The following is a 6,577-nucleotide window of genomic DNA, read 5'->3' as shown; positions in this document are numbered from 1 at the left end:
CTAGAAGGTTTATTAGAAGACTTGGCATTTGTGTTGGGCAAAGACTTGGAGGTCTCGGTTTTACACTTGTGGAATTTGCGGGGGGCGGGGAGAGTGGTGGTGATTTACACATGAAAAAGGGGAATAAAGAAAGCCCTGGGTGTATTTACAGGAACAACTCTTAGTTATGTAGGATGGACGCTAAGGAGTAAGAAGACAGATGCTTGGATAGGTTATACTGCGGGAGGCAGACGTTATATTAGACGTAATTTGGTAGGAAACAGTGAGCGGTTTTGTGAGCTGCGCAAGGATATGATTTAGGGCCGTGGTTTCCTTGAGGTCATGTATCTCGGGCATGTGAAAAGGCAAGAGGGAGAAGTAGGTCAGTTGATAAAAAAGTTATTCTAGACTTGCATCTAGTACTGGAAAAGAATGAATGGAAGAAATATCTCAGCTAGATTTGGGCAGGAAACGATGACTAACCAGGAAGGGAAGTGGGGTGAGGGGGAGGGAGGCCCAAGACTGGATTCCTCTCTGAATGATCTATGACCTAGAAATGTTTTCTTGCCGGATTTCCCATGGTTCTGGTGATTCTCCTGTCTTGAGGTATTGGAAGCTTTTCATTACCGAGGATATTCAATGTATGTTCAGGCCTGGGCTATATATCTGACGCCCGGAAGGTGTGGTTGCCATCAGCTGGCACAGGTTGATCATAACTCCTGGGAGATATGCTTCTTGGCAAATCATTAAATCTCTTAGTCTCTTAGTCTTAGTCTATAAAAACAGACAGAATCATACCTTAGTCACTAGGTGAAATAAAAAGTGCTGATAAAACTAGCCTATAAAAAGTGTTTTGCAAATACAGCAAAATGTTGAATTAGAATCTAGGGTCTATGGGAGTTCACTTACAATTCTTTTTCTTTCCCATGTGTTTGGAAATATTCATAATAAAGTGTTGGAAGAAAAGTGCTTTGAGGGACTTGCCTGGTGGCGCAGTGGTTAAGAATCGGCCTGCCAATGTAAGGGATCACAGGTTCGATCCCTGGTCGGGGAAGATCCCACATGCCACAGAGCAACTAAGCCCGTGTGCCACAACTAGTGAGCCTGCGCTCTAGAGTCTGCGTGCCGCAACTACTGAGCCCACGTGCCACAACTACTGAAGCCCACACGCCTAGAGCCCGTGCTCGGCAACAAGAGAAGCCACCGCAGTGAGAAGCCCGCGCACCAGAACAAAGACCCAACTCAGCCAAAAAAAAAAAAAAAAAAAAGTGTGGTGAGATTATTTATTAAAAAAAAAAGTGCTTTGAAAAATCAGAAGTACTGTTCGAATATAAACTGTCATTATTAAAAGGGACTCAGGGACTTCCCTGGCAGTCCAGTGGTTAAGACTTTGTGCTTCCATTGCAAGGGGCACAGGTTCGACCCCTTGCGGGGGAACTAAGATCCCACATACAGTACGGTGCGGCAAATAAATAAATGTTAAAGGGATTCAAAGAGCATGCTGTCCTGAAAGTGGGTCAGTAGTTTCATTTTTGTTATATGTTAAATACTGTATGGGAATTCCCTGGCGGTCCAGTGGTTAAGACTCCGTGCTTCCATTGCAGGGGGCATGGGTTCAATCCCTGGTCAGGGAACTAAGATCCAGCATGCCGCTCGGCGAGGCCAAAAAAAAAGAAAAAGAAGAAAAAGAAAAAAAATACTGTATACTTTAATCAATCAGAAAAGTGTAAATTAAAACTTTATTCACTTCAAAAATTCATTCAGTAAGCATTCGTTGAGTACACATTATGTGTGGGTGTCTACATGAGGGCATACGATAAAGAACTGAACAAAGTGTGCTCATAGCTTAGTGGGTGAGACACTGTATAAACACAAATACTTATAATCATCCAATAATAAATATAGAATCATGATATGAACAAGGTCCTGTGGAAACACAGAAGAGGAAGTACCTAACTGCCTGGAGAAGTCAGGAGAGACTTTTTGAACAAGATGACTTCTAGGCGGAAAGGGCTGACGGAGGAGATCCACTGAGAACAGCAAGGGAAGGAAAGGAGGAATGTTCCAGGAACAGCAAGTAGCGCACTTCGATAAGGCTTGAGTGCAGGGTGCCTGTAAGGGAGTGGCAGGAGGTGAGGTGGAAGCTGTGGGCAAGAACCAAAGTGTCAAGGGTTTTCCGAGGAGTTTGGACTTTATCCTGAAGGTTCTGCGGAACCTCTGAAAAGACAGATAGGTTGCACTTTGACGGTTGCCTTTTGGAGAGAGAATCTGTCAGCGGTGTGGAGGATGGATGGGAGACCAGGGGAGAATGAGAATAGCGTGGTGAGGAAGAGGATGTGCCGGTTCAGGACCTCTGGAGGAGGGGCAGGACAGGCACACTTCTTTAAAAAGAAAACCACACAGGTGATTCTGATGCACATTCCTGTGGCTCCCTCAATACTACCTCCCAAACAAGTAAATTGGGGGCAGTGATGGAAAAGAGATGGGTTTAAGAACTATGAAGGAGAAAGAAACTACAGGGTTGAGTGACAAATTAAATCCAGGGGGTGAGGGAGGAGAGGACAGAGTCTAGAGATGACCTGGGTGACTGGTAGATGATGGTACCAAATAAGGAAAACAGGTGGAGATGCCTCTCAGGGAGGACACTCCCTGAGAGTTAAGATGGGAGCATATCGTTGAGATGCGCCCGTGGAACACCCAGGTGGAGTCACTTTGTAGATAAATAAAACTAAGGACTGGGAGCTCATAGCAGAGTCAGCGCCAGACATATTTGAGGGTCCAGTAGTTGAAGCCATGGATAATGAGCTCACTCACAAAAAGTCTCTGAGTGAGAGAAGAAAAGTGTTAAAGGATGAAATTCCTGTGAAACACATAGCTTTAAGGATGGCTGGAAGGGGAAGAGACTTGAAACCTAATCAAAGAAGGAGAACAGGGGGAGACTGGTATCTTCGAAGTAAGGGAACCAAAAGTCTCTACAAGGGTAGAACAGTGGCGAATGCTCCCAAGAGGTCAAGGCAGCGAGTGGATCCTTTGGATTTGACAACGGGAAGGCCACTCTACGTGAACAGTTGTAGGTCGGCCGTGGTGGTGGAAAGCAAGTGGCAGTGGTCAGCGAGGCTGGAAGGCAGGAGACCGATGAAAGAACAATGGCATAAAGAACCAGGTGAGTCTTTTTTCCCTGAAGATTGGAGCAACCTCAAAATAGAAATTGAGGAGAAGGAGCTAAGAAACATGGAGGTTGTAGTTTTGCTCCTGTTGAGACTTTCTGCTTAGCACTGCTGTTTGTCCAGCAGTTTCACTAGTTCCTTTGTTAACGTCTAACTTCAGCTGTCTGAAGTGAAGCTATATACACATGTGTACACATATATGTATACACACATACATAGATATACACATATATGAGCATGAGGGGAAGGGAAATCTCTCTCTCTTCCTCTTCTTCTAAGGCCACCTATCCTACTGGATTAGGGCCCTACCCTTATGACCTCATTTAACCTTAGTTACCTTCTTGAAAACCTTATCTCCAAATATAGTCATATTGGGGGTTAGGATTCAAAATAGGAATTGGGTGGGGCGACACATTTCAGTCCATAGCACTGTCAAAGCCCAGAAGTACATCAGTCAATGAATAGTCAAAACAAAACAAAGTAATGAGGTCTCTAATTCTATCACTATAAATGATTCTTCACTTCTAACTGAAGTGATATCATCTTTAACATATTTAAAAATGCAGAAAAATCCCAATTGCTTTGAGCGTATTTTTATATTTATTAAAGAAATTCATTCAAAAATGTATGTTACACTCTGTTGGAGTTTTTTCACTTGTTATATCCCTTTTCCTCAGACGGTAACACTGTTCCAGGTGTCTTTTCAGAGGATCATCAGGTATCCTGAACCAGGAGAATGTGGCTCTCAGACGTCTCACTGGGACTGCAAAGGTATGATTGATCCATGCCCTGCGTGGCTTTGCTCTGACACCCATCACCACTGTGGAGTCGGGGCCTTGCTTCTCATAAAGTGGGCCCAGCCCACGGCTGAGCACGAGGGGAACAGTGAGGCAGGTGCGTTCCTGCGAGACAGGGAGTGAGGGGTGAACTTGGCTGGGGAACTCCCCACGGCCTTACCAAACTCTTATAATTACACTGCCACCTATGGTCCTGTTACCCCAAAACTGGTTTCTCCTCTCCGTGGGTGTCGAGACAGTAGACACTACCAAGCTGCACATTGGGAGCAGGAAGCATTTATTATCACTTTCAGCAAGTAAGGAGAACACCGGGGATCTTTCCCAAAGCAGCATCACCCTGAACAGCAAAACTGAGGAAGTGTTTTGTTTTGTTTTTTAATAAACTTATTTATTTATTTATCATTTATTTTTGGCTGCGTTGGGTCTTCCTTGTTGCACACGGGCTTTCTCTAGTTGCGGCGGGCGGGGGCTGCTCTTCCTTGCAGTGCGCGGGTTTCTCATCGCAGTGGCTTCTCTTGTTGCGGAGCACGGGCTCCAGGCGTGCGGGCTTCAGTAGTTGTGGCGCACGGGCTTAGTTGGTCCGCGGCATGTGGGATCTTCCCCGACCAGGGCTCAAACCTGTGTCCCCTGCCTTGGCAGGCGGATTCTTAACCACTGCGCCACCAGGGAAGCCCAGAGATTCCATCCTTAAATTTACCTCATTGTATACGGCAGGGCTGTTGGAACTATCATGTCTGCATTCTAGGCAGGAAGCAGAAGAAGGAAAACAAGGGACCGCATCAGCGATTTGTTCCCATTTCAAAGATCTTTTCTAGAAGGAATTCCAACAATTTCCATATATATCTTAATAATTATCTGACCACAACCTGTCTGCAAGGGAGATTAGAAATGTGGTCTTCTAGTCGAGTATATGCTCTTCAAGATAGCAAGAGAACCTGAAATCAGATTGGTAACTAGCAGTTTCTCTTACACATAAGAACTAAGGAATGCAACTTTTATATCTGAAGTAGACATGCAATAAGTGATTCAAGCTTAAATTGTGTCATGATAAATAATACCAGAGAATGAGATGGGCATAGGGACATATTCACTTGTCAGTTCTGTTGTAACCTGCGATTAAATCTTGCCATTGGGACTACATAATCATGATTAAAAAACAAACTTCTTCCTATTTCATTTGTTCTTGAAACAAATATTTGAATGTCTCCTATATGCCAGGCACTGTTTAGATGCTTGAGATATACCAGTAAACCAAGATTCCTGCCCTTGTGGAGCTTATATTCTAACAGGAGTATAGAGACAATGAGCAATAAATAAATACTTCAGAGATGAAGACGTAACATAAATTCCAGGTCTTAAATCACACTTTGTAGCACACTGTCAAATGACCAAACTAAAACCATTTACTTATACGTTTGAGATCCTTTATTCAAGGGAAAATAACCCATTGCTTGGGGGAGGACAGTGCTTCTCAAGCAGTGGGGCCTTCTTCTGGAGGGATTTTGGGCAAGATTTGTACAGAGCTTTAGAAGGAGCAAGCAGAAACAGGGCATGATTGGCCTGGAGGTTGGGAATTTCCTTGTAAGGCTGGCAAGTCCTGTTTTCTCGGGTAAGGTGAGCTGGCTAAAGCTGACTTGGAGGACAGTGTTTGGTGTTTGTTCAGTTCCCTTGACAGTGAGGCATTTGGGGTAAGTGCAGGCTGACTTAGGTCTAGATTTGTGACATGTGTAGGGTCACTGGGGGTGCCTCCATTCTGTGGGTCCCAATATATAACTTAACTTTATCACTTCTCAGTATAAATAAACTGGTACAACTTTTGGGAAAAATGCTATGAAATGGTCATGTCCTTTGTTTCATTAACTCTACTTCTTAGGAATCAGAATCTATCCAAGGAAATAATCCTAAATACCAAAATGCTTTCTGTATAAAGATATTAATCCTTTCCCCCCATTAAGATAGCGGAAAACAGGAACCAGTCAGTGATAGGGTAATGGTTAAATACATCATGACACCTCCATGGGCATTAAATAACGTTTACAAAAAACTATCTGGGGAACTCCCTGGCGGTCCAGTGGTAAGGACTCCATGCTCTCACTGCCGAGGGCCAAGTTCAATCCCTGGTCGGGGAACTAAGATCCCACCCGCTGCGTGGTGCATCCAAAAACAAACAAACAAACTACCTGATGACGTGGAGATAGGCTTATAATATAGTGTTATGTGAAGAAAAAACTATGATGCATGATTATTGGAAGAAAACACTCCAAAATATTAATAATGATTATCTTTGGGGCTTCCCTGGTGGTGCAGTGGTTGAGAATCTGCCTGCCAATGCAGGGGACACGGGTTCGAGCCCTGGTCTGGGAAGATCCCACATGCTGCGGAGCAACTAGGCCCGTGAGCCACAACTACTGAGCCTGCGCGTCTGGAGCCCGTGCTCCGCAACAAGAGAGACCGCGACGGTGAGAGGCCCGCGCACCGCGATGAAGAGTGACCCCCGCTCACCGCAACTAGAGAAAACCCTCGCACAGAAACGAAGACCCAACACAGCCAAAAATAAATTAATTAATTAAAAAAAAAAATAGTGATTATCTTTGAAGGTTGGCTCCTTCACTGTCCCCCCAACTATTTGGATAC

The sequence above is a fragment of the Balaenoptera ricei genome, chromosome 5, assembly GCF_028023285.1.
Source record: "Balaenoptera ricei isolate mBalRic1 chromosome 5, mBalRic1.hap2, whole genome shotgun sequence".
In the NCBI taxonomy this organism is placed as follows: domain Eukaryota; kingdom Metazoa; phylum Chordata; class Mammalia; order Artiodactyla; family Balaenopteridae; genus Balaenoptera; species Balaenoptera ricei.
This window is presented reverse-complemented; position numbering follows the sequence as displayed.